Genomic DNA, 23,846 nt, shown 5'->3' on the forward strand with positions numbered 1-23,846 from the left:
TCATTTTTAATATTACAATAATAAATAAAGTAGTAAAATAAGATTATTAAAACAAAGTTGAACACAACGTTTTTCTTTTGGAATTATTCTTGTGTGGACATGGTCCACAATAATATTAGTGTGGACCCAATACTGATAATTTAACATGAATATCTTTATTGTTTATATAGTGACTATAAATAAATTAAACGCCAAATTCCTAGATATAATAACCATTTTTTCAATCATAGTAACCCTGTGTTTTTAAAAGCGAATTGTGAGTTAAAATCACATTATTCAAACACAACACGTAGCAACTATACCAATTTGATTTTTTTCCCATAATAATCCTAATAAACATGCCAAACTAAATTATACACAAGTTTTTGATATATTTTTAGACATGGTCCACAATAAATTTAGTGTAGATCGGATCCATTTAAAAATTGTTGATTCTTTTAAACTGAATTAAATAAAGCTTAACTAAACTAAAACAAACAAAATAGAAATAAACTTAACTGGACTGAAATTAAGTAAAAAAAACATGGCTTTAAAGAACATGAAAAATATTAATAACGCAGGGTCACAAAATATATTTTTATAATTTCATTTAACAAAGCCCGCCTACCACAATTAGACAAAGCCCACTAGGAGTGGGCACACCCTATATTTGCTTCGATGATTAGAAGAAGCCCAATTAAAAAACTTGGAATTACGTTTCGGTAACTCAAAATTATCTATTAAAAACCCGACTCAAAGTCTCAAACCCTATTCGATAAGAATCGAATCCAATATGACTCTATACAAACAAAATCGATACTCAAAATGGAAAAAAAAATCCAACATGACCTGACGGGAAACTATTCTTAACCCGAATGTTAAGGTGACCTGACATGACCAACTTGATCACGACCCGAGACCCATGATTACCAGACCTTGACCCTACTTGAGTAACCGTTTTCACTTTTGACTTTTTAGAGTTCTAGACTTCTAGTTAGGCCTAAAGATGAATGGGGGCCGAGCTGGCCTGAGGCCTGGCCCGACCCAAGAAGAAAATAGCCTGGCCTGACCCAGATGCAATGCTGGCCTAGTGTAGACCCGTCCCATTTAGGCCACGGCCCGTGTGCTCACCCTGAAACCCAACCCGACCCGACCCGTCCACGGCCATCTTTAGTATGTAGGCAGTATTAGGGGTGAAAATTCGATTTTCGGTTTGGATTAAGGCCCAAACCGAATCCAAACCGAACTAATTCGTTTTTCATTTTTTGAAACCGAATCCAAACCAAATAACCTTTTAATCCAAACCAAACCAAACCGGATTTTTAATTTTCAGTCCAATCCAAACCATTAAACCAAATTATCACGAGCCTTTCATTTGGGCCTGTTTTTAGGCCTATATTACACCTATTTTTAGCCAATTTTCGGGCCCTTATTATATTTTTTAGCAAAGTTCGATTTATTCGGTTTTAGTTCGGTTTATTCGGTTTCAGACTTTTCAGTCAAATCCAAACCATAAAACCAATTTTTTTAAAAAATCTTAGTCCAAATCAAACGGAATAGAAAAAAACCGAACCAAATTTCTTATTCAGTTCGATTTTCGAGTTTCGGTTTTTTTCTACCAAACTTTCACCCCTAGGCAGTAGGCCCAAAGTCATTGAACGCAGAAAAGGAGAGCCAAAGAAAAGGAAAATTATAAAAATCCAACGCACCGACTTTCCGAAACCGTGTCAAATTTGAAAAACTTAACCGCCTCAACCGGTCACCCAATCCTATAAATATAACCCCCCACCTTCGTCTTCATCCATATCCTCATTCCTCAACCCCTCCCCTCGCATGGGTTACACTCTGTTGCGTCGTTTATCTCCTGTTATCTTCGTTTACACTATCTGGATTGTTGGATTTCCGATTTATGTTCTTGTGTTGCTCCTTTAGTTTCGGGTTGGTTGGTAGTTTCTGATCGCGAGGTTGTTTTATTTTAATCCAATTGCTGAATAATTAGGGATTTGATTGGATTTCTGATGTTCGAATTCTCCGTAATACGTCGGCTGATTTACTGCTTCTTGTTGCTTTCTCTGCGTCTTTTGGATTAATCGGTGTATTGTTTGCGCAATGTTTGAGACGGAGGCTGTTAATTCAATTGTTGAAGAATTTGGGGTTTTAATTAATTTTGAAATTTAGGTTTGAATTCATGTTTTTGTTTTTGCACTGCTCTACAAGGTTTATGATTGGTTGATAATTACTTCTCGGGGGGCTGTTTGTTTAATTCGATTGCTGAATAATTAGGGTTTGATTGAATTTCCGAAATTTGTATTCTCAGAAATTTACCGGCTGATTTCTTGATTGTTGCTGCTTTCTAGGCTTCTTTCGGATTGTTCGGTGTAGTATTTGTGCAATTTTTGAGATGGAGGCTGTTAATTCAATTGCTGAAGAACTAGGGTTTTGATCAATTGATGTTACCTGGATTGTTCGATTCCAGATTTATGTTCTTGTGTTGATCCTTTAGGTTTCGGGTTGGTTGGTAGTTTCTGATCGCGAGGTTTTTTTTTTAATCCAATTGCTGAATAATTAGGGGTTTGATTGGATTTCTGTTGTTCGAATTCTATGTAATACGTTGGCTGATTTACTGATTGTTGTTGCTTTCTAGGCGTCTTTCGGATTAATCGATGTACTGTTTGCGCAATGTTTGAGACATAGGCTGTTAATTCAATTGTTGAAGAATTAGGGGTTTTAATTAATTTTGAAATTTGGGTTTGAATTCATATTTTTGTTCTTGCACTGCTCCTCAAGGTTTATGATTGGTTGATAATTACTTCTCGGAGGGCTGTTTGTTTAATTCGATTGCTGAATAATAAGGGTTTGATTGAATTTCTGAAATTTGTATTCTCCGAAATTACCGGCTGATTTCTTGATTGTTGCTGCTTTCTAGGCTTCTTTCGGATTGATTGGTGTAGTATTTGTGCTATTTTTAAGATGGGAGGCTGTTAATTCAATTGCTGAAAAACTAGGGTTTTGATCAATTGATGTTACATGGATTGTTCGATTCCAGATTTATGTTCTCGTGTTGCTCCTTTAGGTTTCGGGTTGGTTGGTAGTTTCTGATCCCGAGGTTATTTTTTTTTTAATCCAATTGCTGAATAATCAGGGATTTGATCGGGTTTCTGTTGTTCGAATTCTCTGTAATACGTCGGCTGATTTACTGATTGTTGTTGCTTTCTAGGTCTTTCGGAGTGATCGGTTTAATATTTGCGCAATTTTTGAAACGGAGGCTGTTAATTCAATTGCTGAAGAATTATGGGTTTTAATTAATTTTGAATTATGGGTTTGAACTCATATTTATGCTCTTGCACTGCTCTATAAGGTTTCTAATTGGTTGATAGTTTCTTATCAGAGGGATGTTTGTTTAATTCGATTGCTGAATAATTAGGGTTGATTGAATTTCTGAAATTTGTGTTCTCCGAAATTTACTGCATGATTTCTAGGCTTCTTTTGGATTGGTCGGTGTAGTATTTGCGCAATTTTTGAGTTGGAGGCTGTTAATTCAATTGCTGAAGAACTAGGGTTTTAATCAATTTTGATAATCGATTATTCCTAGTTTATGGTGGTTTTATTCAGTTTTGATTATCGATTCTATTTGAAGCAAAATTGAAGTATTCAGTTTTGATTTAATTGCTAGAAGAAATTTTGTGGCTTGATTTGTGATGATCATGAGGTTGTGTTGGCGGTTGAATAGGGATCAAGTAAGACGTCTGTTGATTCGGATGCGGGTTACTATTTGATTAAAAAGTCAGTGTTGGATTTTGGTTAGATTTTGATGATTATGCAGATACTTCGCTTAAATAGATTTTGATGATTATGCAGTAGCTGCCTAAAGGTTAGTGTTAGATTTTGGTTAGATTTTGATAATTATGCAGTTGCTTCGCCTAAAGGATCGTGTTGGGTTTGGTTTGAATTTTGAGGAGTATGCAGTTGGTTGTATAATGGTGATCAATTAGGTCGTTTGTTGGTATGCAATTCAATATGTCAGGTTTCGAATGTGGTTGTGTTGCTTGTAGTCGCTAAACTCTTGCATATTTCAGGCGTTCTGTTTCTGTTAACTATGATTTTGTCCGGGTCTCCTTGTGATTTTGTGATGATAAATAAGTTGAGAATTTGTAGATAAAAGTTTGTTATGAAAAACTCAAATCGTTCCCTCATAAAAAAAGAAGAAAAACTCAGATCGTATAGATGATGGTATTTACTCTATTTAGATACCCTTGTTACCATATAGGAGTCCTCTGTACTGTTAATTTTAGACTTCATGCTTTGTATTTCTTATAACATCTGCAATGGAAGTTTCCTTCGTTTCTCCCCTGCTTTGGTTATTTTGACTTCTGGTTTGCCTTCAAGCGCATATGGCTTATATATTCTTGATATCATATATTGTAAATATTGCTAAATACCTAGTTTTGAACTGTTTTAAATGGGTTTATTTTCATCTTTTTGTTCTGTTATTTATTTATGGGTTTTATTTGAACTTTTAACAAATTTTTGATTTTTTAAAGTAATTCATAGGTCATATTTTCATTTGAAACAAAATTGTTTCCTTTCTAATTTTCCCTTTTGGGTTGGATTTTGATACAGGAAAAGCTTGAGAAAGTCGAAATCCAAATAAGTTGATTTCTTACTAATAGTCATATTTGCATTTGAATCAAAATTTATTTTTTGTTTCCTAATTATTGTTGCGAGTTCCCCAGATCTTTTGTTTCTTCATAAATAATGTTGCTTCTGGTATATTGTCCAGAGACCAAAAGTATGAGGATTCAGAGTGGTTGACTACCTGAGATTCTATGACATACAAAATTCATGGGACTGAATTTTGAGGTCCGAATTCTCCAAGTATTGGTTAATTCATTGATTATTTTTGCTGGACGATTTGTGTTTTGTTTTTTCTGCTGCAGTTGCTTCATGTTAGTTGAATTATTCTGAAATATGGCTTTGGTGTTGGAATCTCCAGTCTCTATGTTACTGTCTGTTTCCTCCTATTCCTGCTTTATTATGGAAATTGAATTTGTATGTAAGTAACGCATGCTTTGTCTGTTTCTGTTAATTATGCTTTTGTCCGAGTCTCCTTGTGATTCTGTGATGATGAATAAGGTGAGGATTTGGAGATAAAAGTTTGTTATGAAAAACTCATATTGTATAGATGATGGTATTTACTCGATTAATCGATTTAGATTCCCTTGTTACCATATAGGAGCCCTTTGTGCTGTTGATTTCAGACTTCAAGCTTTGAATTCCTTAATAATATCTGCAACGGAAGTTTCCTTCGGTTCTCCCCTGCATTGGTAAACTGTATTGTGACTTCTGGTTTGCCTTAACGCATACGGCTTATATATTCATGATACTTTGTATTGTAAATATTGCTAAATAACTAGTTTTGAACTGTTTTGAACGAGTTTATTTTCATGTTTTTGTTCTGTTATTTATTTTTCAGTTATACTAACTTAAACATTCATTATTTAGAATGATCAACTTTTAACAAAATTTTGATTTTTGTAAGTAATTCATAGGTCATATTTTCATTTGAAACAAAATTGTTTCCTTTCTAATTTTCCCTTTTGGGTTAATTTTGATACAGGAAAAGCATGAGAAGTCGAAATCCAAATAAGTTGATTCCTTACTAATAGTCATATTTCATTTGAATCAAAATTTATTTTTTATTTCCTAATTATTGTTGCGAGCTCCCCCAGATCTTTTGTTTCTTCATGAATAATGTTGCTTCTGGTATATTGTCCAGAGACCAAAGTATGAGGATTCAGAGTGGTTGACTACCTGAGATTCTATAACATACAAAATTCATGGAACTGAATTTTGAGGTCTGAATTCTCCAAGTATTGGTTAATTCATTGATTATTTTTGCTGGAGGATTTGTGTTTTGTTTTTTCTGCTGCAGTTGCTTCATGTTAGTTGAATTATTCTGAAATATGGCTTTGGTGTTGGAATCTCCAGGCTGTCTGTTTCCTCCTATTCCTGCTTTATCATGGAAATTGAATTTGTATGTAAGTAACGCATGCTTGTTCTTCGTGGTGGTGTCAAAAGTTTCTTTAATTATATTAATCATCAATTTCTCGGTATAATGTTGATCTCTATCTCTATATGATTGGCATTACTAAGATCAGTGGTATGTTAAATCTCAGGATTGCTTTCTTGCTTGTTGGAAATTACAGTAATTGATTTCCACTCTCTCTGAGTCATGTGTGGTATTGATTTCTTTCTCCCAAGGCTTGTCTTATTTTAGGAAATTTTATTTGTTGTTATTCTTTTTTGGGTCTATTTCTAGCTTAAGCGCCCTGGTATGTGTACTATTTTCTGTTTTTGGTTAGTTGTTGGTAAGTTGTTTTCAATTTTTTATATTTCTATTTGTGACTTGTTGGATTATAGCTTTGTGCTCGAGGTTGGGGCGTAGGGATGTAACTGTTCACATCCAGGTAACCTTTTCTGTAGAACCAGTATATTGTTGCAGACTTGTGATCTTGTGGCTTACTCGTATGAATTCTTTATTGGAAATTTTTGAATTTGTTGTTTTCCTGTGGTTACTTCTTGATAAGTCGTTTGTTGTTTTGGATGTGGGTTATAATTTGATTAAAAAGTTTGTGTTAGATTTTGGTTTTCTTTTGATGATTATGCAGTTGCTTCGCTTAAATAGATTTTGATGATTATGCAGTTGCTGCGCCTAAAGGTTAGTGTTAGATTTTGGTTAGATTTTGATGATTATGCAGTTGCTTCGACTAAAGGTTCCGTGTTGGGTTTGGTTTTAATTTTGAGGATTATGCAATTGGTTGTATAGTCGGTGATCAAGTAGGTCGTTTGTTGGTTTGCATTCAATATGTCGGTTACAAATGCGGTTGCGTTGCTTGTAGTCGCTAAACTCTTGCATATTTCAGGCGTTCTGTTTCTGATAACTATGCTTTTGTCCGAGTCTCCTTGTGATTCTGTGATGATGAAATAAGTTGAGGATTTGGAGATAAAAGTTTGTTATGAAGAACTCATATCGTATAGATGATGGTATTTACTCGATTTAGATTCCCTTGTTACTATATAGGAGCCCTCTGTGCTGTTGATTTCAGACTTCATGCTTTGAATTTCTTAATAATATCTGCAACGGAAGTTTCCTTCGGTTCTCCCCTGCATTGGTAGACTGTATTATGACTTCTGGTTTGCCTTAAAGCATATGGCTTATATATTCATGATATTTTGTGTTGTAAATATTGCTAAATACCTAGTTTTGAACGATACTAACTTAAACATGTGTTTTATTTAGAATGATGAACTTTTAACAAATTTTTGATTTTTGTAAGTAATTCATAAGTCATATTTTCATTTGAAACAAAATTGTTTCCGTTCTAATTTTCCCTTTTAGGTTTGATTTTGATACAGGAAAAGCATGAGAAGTCGAAATCCAAATAACTTGATTCCTTACTAATAGTCATATTTTCAGTTGAATCAAAATTTATTTTTCATTTCCTAATTATTTTTGCAAGCTTCCCCAGATCTTTAGTTTCTTCATAAATGAAGTTGCTTTTGAAAGTGCCAAGTATTGTCCAGAGACCAAAGTATGAGGATTCAGAGTGGTTGACTACCTGAGATTTTATGACATGCGACATTTATGGGACTGGATTTTGAGTTCCGAATTCTCCAAGTATTGGTTAATTTACTGAATTTTTGCTGGACAATTTGTGTTTTGTTTTTTCTGCTGCAGTTGCTTCATGTTGGTTGAATTATTCTGACTTATGGGCTTTGGTGTTGGAATCTCCAGTCTAATGTTGCTGTCTGGTTTCTTCCTATTCCTGTTTTATCATGGAAATTGAATTTGTATGTAAGTAACGCATGCTTGTTCTTCGTGGTGGTGTCAAAAGTTTCTTTAATTATATTAACTACCAATTTATCAGTATAATGTTGATCTCCATCCCTACGTGGTTAGTTTTACTAAGATCAGTGGCACGTTAATTCTCAGGATTGCTTTCTTGCTTGTTGGAGATTACAGTAATTGATTTCCACTCTCTCTGAGTCATGTGTGGTATTGGTTTCTTTCTCTCAAGGCTTGTGTTATGTTAGGAAACTTTTTTTGCTGTTATTCTTTTTTGGGTCTATTTCTAGCTTAAGCTCCCCGATATGTGTACTCTTTTCTGTCCTTGGGTAAGTGTTGGTAATTTGTTTTTTAATTTTTTATATTTCTATTATTGACTTGTGGGATTATAGCTTTGTGCTCGGGGTGGGGGCGTAGGGATGTAACTGTTCACATCCAGGTAACCTTTTCTGTAGAACCACTATATATTTGCAGACTTCTGACTTGTGATCTTGTGGCTTACTCGTAAGAGTTTTTATTTGTGATTTTTGAATTTGTTGTTTTCCTATGGTTACTTCTTGATACGTGGTACCTGCAATTGGTGACTGGGAATCTGGGATGAAGAATTTTCTGGTTTGTTTCTGTTACAGACAACAATATTTGGTAGTTCTCATGGTGTGTAATACTTAGGATTATAGTTTAGTTTAGAATCTTTTTGTCCACAGAGACCCCTTCATCCTTCCAACTATAATTTTTCCCTTTGAAGTCGCATTTTATCGACATGGACATGGTTTATCAAATCTATGGGGTTGAGGAAGTTTCTTTCCTGTTTGTCCATTTCCCACATTTATCTACATTCGCCTGACATACTATTATTACCGTCCCTTAGGTGCTAAGTGGTGGCAACTGCAGGGGCGACGGGTTTTTCTTATTCATTTGTTTTTTCACCTACATAATGTTCTCTATTTTTCTATTGGCACGTATTTTGGTTCTTGTGGTAGTTAAGTTATTGCTTATTGTGGTAGGTAGCATCTCCATTGTGATAGCATGCTTGCTGGAAAGTGATTGGTTTCTGATAGTATTTCAGAGTAAGTATTATTTTCTTTAAGGCTAGTGTGGCAGTATCCTGTTTCTTAATAAGTTTTTACTCTGTGGGTGAATTTCTAGCTTCAGCTTCCTGGTATGTGTACTTTCCTTTTTAATTTTTTGGTACACTTTGAACCATAGTCGATTCACTTTTTCTCTTATTCCATGGAGCCCTCTATCTTTTCTATCAACAGTTACTTCGCCATCGGAATCACAAATTGGTGGCAGATAATAACTACTGATCTAAGGGAGTTTTATACCTGTTCCTTCTAACATTTCCCAGACTAACTTAAGTGCAAACATCCTTAGGCCATTAATTGTTCTGTACGTAAACAGACAACTGCTTCTCTATTGGATGCTGTGTTGATCAAAGGCATTATGTTGATCCAACTGCCATATTTCTTGGAGAAAAATCACGGTTTTGTTGGTTTGTGCACTTTCTGCACGACTTGATGATTAATTATTTTTGATAAACACTGGCTTTCTTGGGCGCAAAGTTTTTTTATTTTCTTGTTTCGACTGTTGTGGCGCTTAACTTTTGCAGATTTATGGTGTTCTCTTCACTTCCATTTGCTGTTGTGATGTCATCTCTCGATTCATGATTAAGTGATTTGTCATAATCAAACTGGGACTCGTTTGGGTTTGTTTCAGGCTTGTTGCTTATTTTCTTAAAAATCGAACCTCATTATCAAGTAGGTAATTTCTATTTAATCATTATACCGGCCTGTGACTTATCTGCAGCCTGCACACAATGAATTTCTTGTGAGCAGTACACGATTTTTGTTGTAGCTTAATAATAGTTGTTCCTCTAATTTGAAGGCAATCTGGTTAAATATACGTGTAAAATGAGCAATTCCCTTGGATAGTGTCGTTTAAAAATGAAAATTACCGATGTTGATGATAGGCGAAAAATTAGGAGTTTAGTGGCTTATTGATTACTTTTGTTGGAAGAGTTTTCTTTGTTTTGTCTTCAATGGTCATGCAGTTGCTTCTCGATGGTTGATTAATTGGTGATCAAGTAGGTTGTTTGTTGACTCCATTGTTCGACAATGTTATTTGCAGAAAGGTTTGTGCTAAATGATTCCGTAATCTTTTCTGTGCAGTTGTTTCAACTACGGTTGTTCCTGTAGTTTGCTTAATCTCTTGCAGATCTGTTTTTGCTTTTGCCTCTTGAAATCCTCGTTATTTTCTTTACTGGTTTCATTATCAAGCGATGGTGGATTCGGACAAAGTTCCTCTTGAAACCAAATGAGTTGACGGTATTTTCATAGGTTACAAATAGTTGAACATCTGATGATGGTGTAATTAGCGTATCAAAAAATGATGATTTTAATTTTGATTCTACTCATTCTCAATCCGGGGCCTTAGTGTTGTCAATTCAATTTTATACTGTTTCCTCGGAAATCTGCCTGCAGTGCGTTCTTATCTTCTCCTCCTTTTTGATCATGGACATATTTCCAGCAAGTATAGGATATTGGATACATTTGAAGAAATGCAAGCTTGTGATTTGGGATAGTGTTGTGAGTCGTTCTCTTTTCATTTTTCTGATTACTTGCCTTCAAAACCGAATTTCACAAGCTATAGTATGTAGGTTGCATATATTTCAACATCTGATGGCGTGGTCAACGTTAAAAAAATTATTTGTTTATGCTTTGAATTTTCAATTTATTCATTGTCAAATTGTGATTCTACTCATTCTCAAACTGGGACCTTGATGTTGTCAACTTCAGTTTTTATACAGACTACAGCATGTTGTGTTGTATGTAATCTTCTCCTCCTGTCTGATCATGGACCTATTTTTGCACGTTAGGAAATTGAATCCATGTGTAAGTAACAGATACTTCTGATGTGGGATAGTGTTGTGTCACTATTTTTCTAGTCATTATCTGATTAGAGGGTGATTAGGCTGTTGCTATTTTGTCACCAGTAGCATCTCTAGAGTTGCTTGCTTTATCTGGATTCTGAAAATTTTAGTGATTGATTTTTTACAATTTTTGGTTCTTATGGTGTTTGGTTATGTGCTCCTAGGATTTTGCAGAAATTTAGTTTCTTCATGACATTTTTTTTTTTTTTTTGTCAATTTTGTAGCTGGTAGCGAGTGTTGATAATTTCCTTTTTACTGTTTTTATTCTGAAGATTTTGCTCATCTTGGTTGGTATTCATTATATATTTTTTTTTGTCAATTTTGTAGCTGGTAGCGAGTGTTGATAATTTCCTTTTTACTGTTTATATTCTGAAGATTTTGCTTGTCTTGTATGGAGATAGCTTATGCTTCGATGACTTTGAATCATGTTGGTCTCACTAGAGTTGGTGGCGCAGGATCTTGATAAGAGATGTCTAGAAGTGTACTGTGTACATGCAGCTCATCCTGTCCTTTCCCTCCTAAATCTGGGATTTATTAGGTTTGCTGTGGCTCGTTCGTAATTTTTGTTGGGTAAATTGGCTTCGATTGGTTTGGAACTGATGCTTCTTTAGTTGCTTTGAGTGGATGTCAAAAACTTTGTGGTTTGATTTTATTGCAGAAACTATGCATCTGTTCATGGTTCTGGTTCTGGTTCTGTTACCGAAAATAATATTATTATGCGAACATCCTTAGGCTGTCTTATTTTGTAGGTATACAACCAGTCTTTTTGGCAATAGACCTCATTCAACCAAAATGATTATATGCAGGAGTTCACATCTAGATCCGTTACATGAAGATTTGAAAAAAAATAGATTCTGGTATTAGAATATTTCCCTTTATGCTCCTCATAGAATGTGTATTTTGCGGTTGATGTTCCTTACATAACTTGTTGGATGAAGATCATTTAGCATGCTAATGCTCTTAATTCTTAATGTCCGAATGGTGTTAGGGTACTCAAGCTTTCAATGCACTGAGTGAGATGATGTGGCATGCCTTCTACCTTATTTTCTTTTACCCTAATAACCTGTGGAGCCATTTTATATCCCCTGCTTTCTGCTAAGGTGCTTGACTCATGCAGCTAGTTCCGGTTTCTATGTTGATAGTTAAGAGCCTTCAGGTATGGAGCTGGGATTTTGACTATCCTCTCTTTCCCTCTCTTTCTCTCTCTTGGTGGTTGGAGAATGTAAGTGAGCCATTGAGCTTTGCCTGGTAAAGATTGTCCCAAGCTCCAGGTTGAGTTTCTCACTCTCTTGCAGTTTCTCCCACGGTTTGATTTTAGTATTTAATCTACTTCTGTTTCTCTTGGCTCCAGTGAATGTGAACCAGCTGTGATTGCCCCAATTCTCACAACATTTTGATATTTGTTCAGGAGTGGTATTGGTACTTGATAGATTTGTGGTATGAGGTTTGAGTTTTGTTGGCGCGCCTTTTAGTTTATGACATGTGCGTAAGAAGTAGATTATGTTTCCAGAATTGTTGTGACTTGACAATGATTATTTATGATGAAGAGGGGTAGGTTTCGAGAGATTGTTTTTTTGGTTTTACTGTTCTGTGTGGTTTCAGATGTTCTCTTTTTCTGGGGTCCTATTGCTCTGCGTGTCCTTGTTTATGACTTTTTGTTGACGAGTGTGAGGTTTAGTAGTTTTTATGTACTTTTAACTAGTGGAATTCCTTTCGCTGATATGCAATCACTTTTGTGTGCTTTTTTTACTTATGGAATTTGTATACTTCTATACAATCTGTAGCTTGCTTTTCGACATGTCCATCATTATGATAAGTTAATTTTGACTTTGGGATCCCTGATACTCTTTTATTTCTTGGCTTCTTGCATCATCCCTCTTAACTTCAGGAGTTCAGATGTTCCATGGTTATGATTTTGTGAATTTTGATGGTTACAAGAGCATATCTTCAGAAGGCTTTTGCTTGTTGTGACTTGCTAGGTTAAATTGCTCTAAGATTTCTTGTTGGTTTCTTTTCCTAAATCGTTTCATGACTTACTTTTTTGCTTTCAAAATTGTCGGTGCACTTTGAAGTATTTGCAATGGCTTGCATTTGGAGGTCTTCTGAATATTTTGATGGTGATGTCTTGTATATTTGCACACTGGACCTGCAGAGTGTAGTTGGTTATTTTTACAAAGATTTTGGACTCCTTTTCCTTATATAATCTTTTTACTTTTTACCTTTGGGAATTTATATTTTCTAAGTTTTATTGATTTATTTAGTTAAGCGGTTATATTGGCTGACTTCACATTCTGTTGCTTACATGATATATTAAGGTGGAATCTCCTTTTCCTTGGAGTTATCTGGAAGCTCAAGATAATATTAAATTTCGGGTTAGGCTTTCTCTTTGGCATATCATTAGTGTGTGTTCTCTTTCTTCTTGAGTTAATTTGGTAGTAGTTGCTGTTGATTTTCTCTGCTCGGGCAAAAGTTCATGGGAAGTTGGTTATCTGTGTTGTGACTGGTTCTGCAGAAGATTTCTGTTGGGAAGTGGTGTGTTGCCTGTAATATTTCTTCTTATTCCAGTGGGAGTCCTCCGTATCTTGTACAAGTGTCATCATTGCTCAATTATTTGCTAACATTTGCTTGTTTAGTAGGCTCCAATATATCAGGTTTATTTGTCTGGAAAATTACGCTGGGTAAAGATGTCTCAGGTTTTGTTTTTTGGATATCAAGGATAAGTTCTAATGGTTTTGGATGTCAGGAATAAGTTCCAATGCTTTGGAATATCAGGGATATGTTCTATTGTTTTCGGGGCTTTAACTATTCCATGATTTCAACACAGATATATTAGACATATGTTATCTTTTTGTTCTGGTGCAAGATGTGGTAGATACACATGGTTTTGGGACAATGGTAATTTGTTTTTGAACTTTTTGCTATGTTTCATGTTATCAGATACAGAGAAAAAGAGATGCGGTGTTATATCTTGTGTATGTTGATATGAGAGTGGTGGTATTGAGATTTGTTGCTTTTGAAAGATGGAAGAGTTGCAATCTGTCCCCCATAATTTACACAACTTCTACTCCTAAATTATGCCATCAGTTGGAGTTTTTAATGGCATTTGGTTTTGGCTCTGAGTATTCTTCTTCAAGTTTTATGTTGGTCTAATGGTTTTCCTGTCATCAGGGGTTGTATTATTCTTTTTGTTACAATTACATTGCAGTGACAGTGGTGATACACAATAGTCTTAAGTACTATTTACACGTACACAATAGGGAGGCAGAGGTTTGGTGCATAAGGGAGTTTCTGATTTTCTTTGTCTCTGATGATCTGATATTGAATCTCCTGATATAGATTATGAACATTCCTCAGTTCGTGTTGAGGTTTATGTTTAAGTTTGCTATGTGATTTTCTGTTCGACATCTTCTATGAGTTTTAGGATGTGATCGTCTGGGTACCATGTCAATTGGTGTTAGTTTCCAAGGTAGGGAGCTCTGGTGTGATTGTCTGGGAACCATGTCTAGTGGCAATGTTTTTAGGTAGGGAGTACTATGAGCTTTCTCCTATGGTTGACTCGGATTTCGTGTATACTAGTTGAGCAAGCAGAGGGTACTGATTTTTGTGTAACATGTGTTGTATTTTTTATATATTTTTCTATAATGTTCATGGATTATATTGAGGTTCTATAAGGCCACATACCCCGCTTGTTTGGTGGTATGATTTTTTATTTTTTATTTTTTATTTTTTATTTCGGTGTTTAGTTCAGCAATACTTGTATATATGTAGTAGACAAATCCATATTATATAATTGTTTTTTTTTTTGGGTACTACTGCTCATTCATTTGATCTATAATACTCACTTTCTATCTACTTACTGCCACATTGATCATCGGAAGGAGCTAGTGTTTGTTCTATTCAACTTGAGAATTGTTATTATGCAAGTTAACAACGAATTTAGATGATGTCTTTTTGTAAATGTATGAGGGATTGCTACATTTGAACTTCGTTTCTTGAACTTCTATTAGTCAGTTGACTTCGATTTGACCAGACTGCGCCAGAAAGGAACTAGTTGTAAATAAAAAGAAACAAGTTGTAACTAAATCTAACCTGGTTGAAAAAATCATAGCTGAGAGAATTATGAGCTAGACCGACTGAATGGAATACATATAGCTAGTTGGCTTACGTAGACTAATGAATAAACTTGATAATAATAAATCTGAAGGTAAAACCTTGATTTTAAGGTTTCTAAAATATTTTATTTTTGTTTTTAGAATAAAAATTGAGGTTGTGGAGTAATCTTATAAATTATGATGCATTGTTTCAGACTATGAATTTCACTGCCTATGGTCTAGCGACTAAAAGTAGTTTGGTGCAGTTATATGTATTTCCTGTTCTTGTACTCACATTATGCATTAGTTTTATGTTGATCCCATTTTGTTGGCATTTGGTCTCTTCCTAGTTGTGCTTTATAGGATTGTTTGCTTCACATGCATGCTTGACGTATATATCTTGTTGACCTTGCTTTGCTTGATTGTGTTGTAACTACAACGGAATTCGTGTGTGATTTAGCATCATTGCCTTCATGTTATTGACAAGATTTCAAAGGTTTCTTGTTGATTAGGAGGGATGTTGGACCTTGGTTTGATCTGCATTCTTAAGCCATCGATTCATGGTATTGTTAATTTTATTTATCATGCTTGGTTTGGGTGTGCTCTCTGCTGCAGTAAATTTTTTCTTTTAGAATTACAGAGGGGATAGCATATGTATTAATGTATTTATTCAATGCATGTTTTTGAATGGTTTTGATCGCATATAGTGTGTGAGGTATCTTGGTATAGATAGTTAAACTTCATTTTCTGTTTCAGTTATATATAGTATGGTTGGATTATGCGTGAGATAACACGTGCTTCAGGTGAATTAGGTCTATGTTTGGTCTTGTCCTATCATGTTTTTGATATTTGATGATGTGAATTTTTTATTGTTAACAATAATTTTTGTTCTTACCTTTACTGTGATATTTTGTCATCTGCCTCAGGCTCATGTTTGTTTTTAACTGGTAGGTCTGGTCTTTACTGGGTATATATGCTTGTAGAACTTTCTAGTTGTCTTAAGCGTTCAGGTTATTGGTATTTGGTTGTCTCTTTTTTCTGGGAAGTATATGTTGTAGTTGTTGATTGAGCTTGTTCTGGTGATTTGTGAGTATTCCTGATGAGTGTGAAGCATCAATTTGTCTTTCTGCCCTGACTAGGATGGGAAAATATATGCTGAACTATGAAGAATGTGCATATTGAGTTCTTAAACATATACGAAATATATCCTTTGTTGTCCACTTTTTAAGCACCCCATTGGCATGCTTTCTTCCTATGGTTCTAGTGTTTCTTGATTTTGATTAGGTAGAGAATATTTGTAGTTTTTATCAATATGATGTCCTTTCTTTGGTTGTTTGGAATTTTATTTTGAAGGCATGAAAGTGAAGGGGGGTCTGTTGCTGACTTGCTGATTTAAAATGTAGGTTTGTGACCTTATTTACGTTATTTTATTGTCTGTTCCCTTGGTAGCGTTGGAAATTTATCAGTTTCTAATATCTTGTAAACATAAACATAGTGCTTTCTTTCTCGTAGTTCATTGGAGGTTTCGGTTTGTCTCAAGTTAACCATACATATTGCATATGCCATTAGATAAATGTGATTGCACTGCTTCAATACAGGGTTTGCCAACTTCAGCGAAACTGTAAGCATCTATTATGTTCCTTGTTTCTTCTTTGTTGGGTTTTGTATTAGATAAATGTGATTGCACTGCTTCAATATAGGGTCTGCCAACTTCAGCCAAACTGTAAGCATCTATTATGTTCTTTGTTTCTTCTTTGTTGGTTTTGTACTGCAGAAATTTATGTTTTAGGCATTTTTAATAAAAAAAAGTTTTTAACTCCGCCTGTGAGTGTCACTTTGTGGCAATCGCTGCCGGTCTCAAGCCCGGATAAAGGAGGAGAGTTGCAGTAGGTCTGTGGCTGATGCTATAGACATTCAACCGTCTCTTTTTTCCAGTAAATTAGCAATGATAGAGTAATTGGTGTATAAACTCTACATTCTGCTTACCTGTTTATTTTTATTAGACTCTTTCTTGACTTGAGGTTATACTTCAGCATCATTTTGATGCCATACTCTTGGGTTTGGTGTTGGCACTGCAGAATATGTATAATGCTTTTGTTCTATTCTATCATTTCAATGGAGGTACATCTCATCATATTTATTATGTTGGCTTCTCATGCACGCATGATTTTTTTTTCTTTGCCTTAGTTGATTGAGCTTTTACTGCAAAGATGACGACACCTGAGCTTAAAAACAGGATTCTTAGAAAAAAAATCATATTTATCCACTTATATGCATTCACAACTTGTACATGAGTTGTGTTCGTATCAATTGCACTTTGTGTTGCGAGTAAGAGAGATAAAAAGGAGGGACATATAATTATCTCTATTTTATAGGCTTTTCTACAATTTTACACACAACTTTTAGGCTCTAAATTGAGTTGTAGAATCCCTGTAAAGGCTCAAATTGTGGAGGGTGGTCCTCTTGTAAGTTCGGTTCAAGCTCATATGCTGATGGTTCCTTTTACTGCAGCTGATGTCAAGGCTGCTCTTTTCTCCATTCCAGAAGATAAGGCACCAGGGCCTGATGGCTATGGAACTCATTTCTTCAAGGATGTGGCACATTGTTGGTGATGTGGTGTATGTAAGGCTGTTTTGTCTTTCTTCACTAGTGGTAAATTGCTTAAACAAGTTAATGCCACTGCTATTACTCTAATCCCTAAGAGTTGTTGTCCAAGTAGTGTGGCTGACTCTATACCTATTTCATGCTGCAATACCATTTATAAGTGCATCACTAAAATGATATGTGATAAATACTTAGAATAGTTTTGCCTGATATTATAGCAGATAACTAGTATAATACCCGTGCGATGCACAGTTTAAATTAATTTTGAATGAAAACTAAATTACATTTATTGACAATTATCATCAATAGTGCTTATAGATATTATTCTAATTAAAATTAATACATGATAGATATGTTATGACCCCGTTCAGTCTCTTATTTTATTAAAAAAAAAACTTAAAACGACCAAGGAACATATATAAAATTATTTTCACCTTGTTCATCACCCGTGTCAAAAAGTAAAGTCATTTGCATCCATCAGTTACTTCGATAATCATATCCATCTTATACTCGACACACCATGTACCTTTATACTCGATCACTTAACACCCACTCATACAATCTATTTTATTTAGCTACAGATGACTTCGACGTGGGGCGAGTGCGGAAGATTGGTCCCTCCATAACCTTACTTGTTTATCTTGTTCCTATCCTCACCACACACGATAAGTATGATACTCATCCTCATGTCAAACACAATCCAGATCCCATCCGCACTGGGTACAAAATAAAACTCATCTCCGCTTCATCACCCACCCCGAAATTGACACCCGACTCAAGCTCAACCTTGGTCCGACAATTTCTTTTTGGTATTAGAGTTTTGAATTTTAAAACTATGTTCTAAACTGTTTGACAGCGTACTCCATCTTAAAACTTATTACGGTGATCGAATAAATATACAAAATTATAATATGTACATTAGTATTAAAAAAAATAGTGATATACTCATAATCAATTAGATAAAGGATAACTGAGACGGTCATGTCCTACCCACGGTGGATAACCCCACCACCCGCATCAGATACATTATTCATTCCCATAACCCACAAAACTTATCTCCATCCCCAGCCACCTGAGATCGATGATGGGGTCAACCAAACAATTTTGAGGGTCAAAAAATTTCCTCCATCCCCGCGTCAGGTAACTAAGTTACATACTTCATATCAAATAGTTCATAATTGCAAAGATAGTATATCACTTGTATGATTCACAATTTAAAATTTTAATATCAATTTGTACACTAATTTGAAATCAATCTACTTACTGAGTAATAGTGGAGAAGTTTATATTTTAGATTAATAAACTACAAAATATAAATATGGACTATGAGATTCTTTTTAACACTCCTATTTTTTTCTTTTTTTAATGTTCAACAACAAAGCAATACAATTAGAGAGTGACACTTGTCAGCTCCACATCGATGCATCCTTATATACTAATTATAATCAATCTATTTTACTGAGAAATAATGGACATGTATATATTAATTGATTAATAAAATTGCAAATATGTATATGGATTTTGAAATTCTCTTTAACACTACTATTTACTTATTTTTTGAATGTCCAACAACAAATCAATACAATCTTTTCCCCCTTTCTTATTCTATTTTAAATTTATTGAATTATTTTTCGTAACAGGGGATTTAAATATATTTTATGACATGAATAAGTCATATTCTGACCTGTTCTATGTCCTTTTTTTTATGCGAATTGATGTTATACAACAAAAAATTGTAAATCCAATAGATAATTTCTTATATTTCCTTTTTTAACTTGCAACATAGTCTCGCAATACACAACTTTAGAGGAGGTAAAGAAGAAAAATATCAATATAACATAGCTAAACATCGGAATCACATAATGTGTTATCCTTACATATGTTTAAGTTTCAATTAAATTGTTCATTTACATGTTTTTTCCTTTTTAAAGTGGGGCTTTGTTTGGTTGATAGATATGGAGTAATATATATTGAATTGAATCTTGCCATATTGAGCTATATTGTTCATCTAATATGTTATGAAAATAGGTGATTCGGATACAGAGTAGTTGTTAAAAATTGACTAAAATATAATTCAATTGTTTAGCCTAAAATATTTGGAGGAGTTCTTTTAAGTAGAACGGACCACGTGTTAGTAGCACATTAATTTTCTTATTTACTACTCCCTCCGTCCCAATCTATTCTTTACGCTTTCCTTTTCTAGTGTTCCATTTTAATCTTTACACTTAGAATATTTATTTTTATATTGTAGCATAAAAGTCCAAATATTCTGTCAAAAAGCGTGTCAAATAATTATTTCAAACCAATTAAAATGATTAGGTCATTGTTACTATTAAATGTCTCACACTTTCTCATTGGAACATTACATATTTCTCATTTTTCCAATGTCAAATTTTTGATAAAAGTGAAAATATTATTAATACACGTAATTTGCATTGTTTAAGTTAAACTAAAAGAGAATACTTATCCATATTAATTATTTGTTAAATTGCATGCATAATACCAAACGTAAAGATCGAATAAAAAGGGACGAATAGAGTACTTCTTCCACTTTTTTGTGGATAAACCACTTTTATTTTTACGATTGTTAGTAAGTAATATCAACTATTAATATTTTAAATTATCATGCGATTAGTAAAAATTATTACAAAAAATGATTTTATTATGTACTACATCCGTTTAATAATGATCGATATGGTTAATACTTGTACAAATATTAAGAAAAAAGAGGAAGAGTGTGTAAAAAGGTAGGAAATAATAATAAAATATGTATAAAGTAAGATAGATATGTAAAAAGGTGGGTGGGTATAAGAAAAAAAAAGAATAAAGTGAGTTAAAATTTGTGAATGTAGTCTAATTTATGACTTTATGTGCCAAGATAGTAAAATTCCATGTCCAAAAATAGTATGGAGTAAAATTTCATGTCCAGAAATAGTATGGAGTATAAAATACAATGTAAAGAAAATTATGAAACGGACTAAAACGGAAAGCGTAAATTTCATTTTGAAACGAAGGTAGTAAGTATTTAGACGAATGCAACATAATGCTATGAAGTACATCATAAAGTATTAATCATCACAAAAAAACATATATAAAGTATTAATAATCATAAAGTATTAATAATCACCAAAAAACATATATGAAAAATAAAAAGATGTGTGAATATTGAGGAATTGCAAGAGTAGATAGATTATATTAGATTACGCAAGTTTTACTCATGTTTAAGGAAGTTACATACTTTTTTAAAGTAGTAAAATATTACTATCAATGACGGTGGTAATTATTGAATTAAGTTGTTAAATATTCAACGTATAAAATATTACAATCAATGGCAATTATAATAATCAAATTTGGTTACATTGTTAAAGTATTATAGAGTGATATAGTAGTTTTTTTATACACTCTTATTCATATTCGTGACTTAATTTGTAACTGCTTTGGAAAATATTTATGTGGTAATTTATTTGTAAAATATTTATGTCTCTTCTTTGAAAAACTTGTATGTGCTAATCCGTAATGTTTATTTGTAAAAATTATGTGTCTGCTTTGAAACTATTAATGTGCTTTATAGAATATTTATGTGCTAATTATTTACCATATGTGATACGGAATACTTGTAAAATATTTATGTGCTAATTTTTTTAGCGTAATTATGTTAGTATCAGTAGACATGTATTAATTGATTTTTAAAATCCTACTATATACTCCGTATAACGGATTAATTTATTTATAAAAAGATATCTTGTATTGGTTATATTTGTTACCAAAATATATAAAATATTATTTACAAAATATTCTCCATGTGTAGATTGTTTTTTTTTTGTTGAGGAAAATGGAATCAAATATTTTTAACAAAATAATTGTAGAATCAAATATTTTACCTTTTTTTATATATTAAAAGAGAGGCGAATCAATGAGTGACATTTGTCATCACCACATTGATTTCCTCTCTTTTAGTATAATATATAGATCAGGGGCTTTTGTTCATGGGAGATATATAGTTTATAACATCATGGTTTGTTATAGATAATCAGAAGGTCGTTCTGGATCGCGGCGGTTGTGTCTGGTTTGTTGGTTTACTGCATTTGGAGTACAAGGAACGATGCTTTTTGGTCCCAAAGAGTACATACGGTTGAGCATACTGTAAAGTAGATACAAAGCATAGTGAAAGATATCCAAATTCGGGGGTCAAAGAGTTTTTAAAAACGTGGAGTGAAAGTTTCAGTAAAAGAAGTATCACGAATGGCAGTAATTTAAACTAGAAGAAAGTTCTCATAATCTTGATGTAGTCAAACACGGGTTAGTTCATAGATCCTTGGGTTTGGATGCATTCCTCATTGTGCATCTTGATCAATTGAATCGTTTCATTGTGGATTCCTATACCGAGTTTTTGTAACTGTGTTTCTGGATGTCATAATTGGTTTTTTGAATAAGACGACCTTTTCATTCTTATTACTTTTTCAGTTGTTTTGTCTGGTTCAATAATACTGCTTATCCTAGTGAGTTTTACGGGCCCACTGGACCTTCCGGTTAAGGAATGGAAAATCTTTCTCCTCTTGCATGAATCCAATTTTCATTTCATCCGGAAATGAATTAGACTAAGAATTAAGTCCTTTTCAAGAGTATATAGTGTTTTTCCTAAGAAGTTGAGTTTAAAAGATAGTGAGTTGTTTAGAAACCTGTAATTACTTGGCTTTTTCCTTTGAGCTGCTATGCATTGTAGTAGTCCATCCTCGATGGTTTGCTCTTTAAAATTTAGGCTTAGTTTTATGGCCTTTGATGAGAGTTTTAATATATCTTATTTATCAAAAAAATATTTATGTAGGGAACTGGAGTTTATTTCTGTAATATACTTTTAGATATCCCCTTATGGGATAGCCTAAAATGGCCCTAAGTATAATAACTTATCATATGGACAAGTAATACATACGTAGTAGTTGACAGCTTAAAATTACCATTGTCAAATCAAACACAATAAAACATATTGTAAGCCCTTAATCGTTGCATGATTTACGTCCAAAGATCAATTAGATTCCTCTTTAATTATTTTTTGATTTTCTAAATTTCTATTTACTTTCGCATGCATCGTGTGTAAACAATATTAGTATAATAATAACGTAGTTTTGTTTTGTAAATGAACTAACCGCGATTAAATTGATCTCATGCCTCCAAAAAAAAAAAAAAAAACTAACCGAGATTTCTTTCAAAAAATTGCTAATCCACTTGTCATGTTTTTGTATCTACGGCTTTAAATTGAGTGACATTGTTTTGATAGTGGAAATTGTATTTGTACTATACCTAACCAATTTACACTACAAATTGCGTATTCTATCATTTACTTTTTAAAGTAAAATTAATTCATTAATAAAGAGTCTAATTAAGAAAATAAACGAGGTTCAAGTTATTATATTTTTTTGCCGCATGGGATTAATTTTTTTTTTTTTTTACCGATTGGGATCTAGGGTTTATTTCTGGTTAAGTTTAACTAATTGACACTTGATAAACATAGACCCTTGGTTAAGAATTAACTTAGAGCTTTAAACCCTTAGTTAAGAAAAGTATCATCCTTAAATCATGGTTCTTTATTTTTAAAACAAATTTGCCAAAAATAACCTTTTAATTTTTTTGGCGAAAAAAAATCTTAAATTAAAAAAAAATAAAAAACTTGCGAGAGACAACATTTATGTCTTTTCCGGCGTTGACTACTAATAAAACCAACAATGTATTAATGTATCACTAGATTCCAACTTTTTTTCCCCCTGATTCGTCGCTCACTCCGCGCATGCCAATTCCACCTTTGAGCATCAATATTGTTACATACTCCCTCCGTCCCAAAATTATAGTCTTGTTTTCTAAATCGGGCATCCAAAAATTATAATCCTGTTTCTAATTTTGGCTATTAAGGTCCTCATTTTCTCATGTACTATATTAATTAAAAATGCATTAAAAACTCCACCCATGTATTATACTCCACTTTTCTATGTATTATATATATTCTCTTTTTTATGTACTTTATTCCACTTTTCCATCCACCACAATCATCATTTTTACTTTATTCTACTTTTCCATGTACTATATTTCATTTTTCATAAAACACGTGTTTTTGTCAAACAGAACTATAAATATGGGACAGAGGGATTACGTGGCAGGTCAACTTTAGATAAGGGAATAAATAGAGTAATTACAACGTTAACAGCAGCTGGATTAGGAGTTGGAACACATCACTTGGCTAGACTTTTTGACAAGATTGGAGAAATTGTTGTTACAAAAAACTTTTGTGTGCCCCGGTCTACGGTATTTTACTGTACATCTAAATATAAAAGTGAATCAGACCAACGATATAAGTGACCTTATTGGAGGACTAAAGTTACCTTACTTTAGGATAAATGTGACCATA

At 33.5% G+C, this 23,846-nt stretch overlaps 1 long non-coding RNA gene across 2 annotated transcripts; it reads left to right on the forward strand.

Moving 5' to 3' along the window:
- Positions 1–1,775: 1,775 nt before the first annotated feature.
- On the forward strand, positions 1,776–21,904 carry LOC110790744 (uncharacterized). Of its 2 annotated transcripts, XR_008923977.1 has the most exons (3): positions 1,776–5,834; positions 5,968–6,017; positions 6,156–21,904. It is a non-coding gene; the product is annotated as an uncharacterized lncRNA (long non-coding RNA). The 2 variants fall into 2 exon arrangements; XR_008923976.1 differs by having other exon boundaries at positions 1,776–6,017.
- Positions 21,905–23,846: the final 1,942 nt, after the last annotated feature.

Source organism: Spinacia oleracea, chromosome 6 (assembly GCF_020520425.1).
Source record: "Spinacia oleracea cultivar Varoflay chromosome 6, BTI_SOV_V1, whole genome shotgun sequence".
Lineage (NCBI taxonomy): Eukaryota > Viridiplantae > Streptophyta > Magnoliopsida > Caryophyllales > Amaranthaceae > Spinacia > Spinacia oleracea.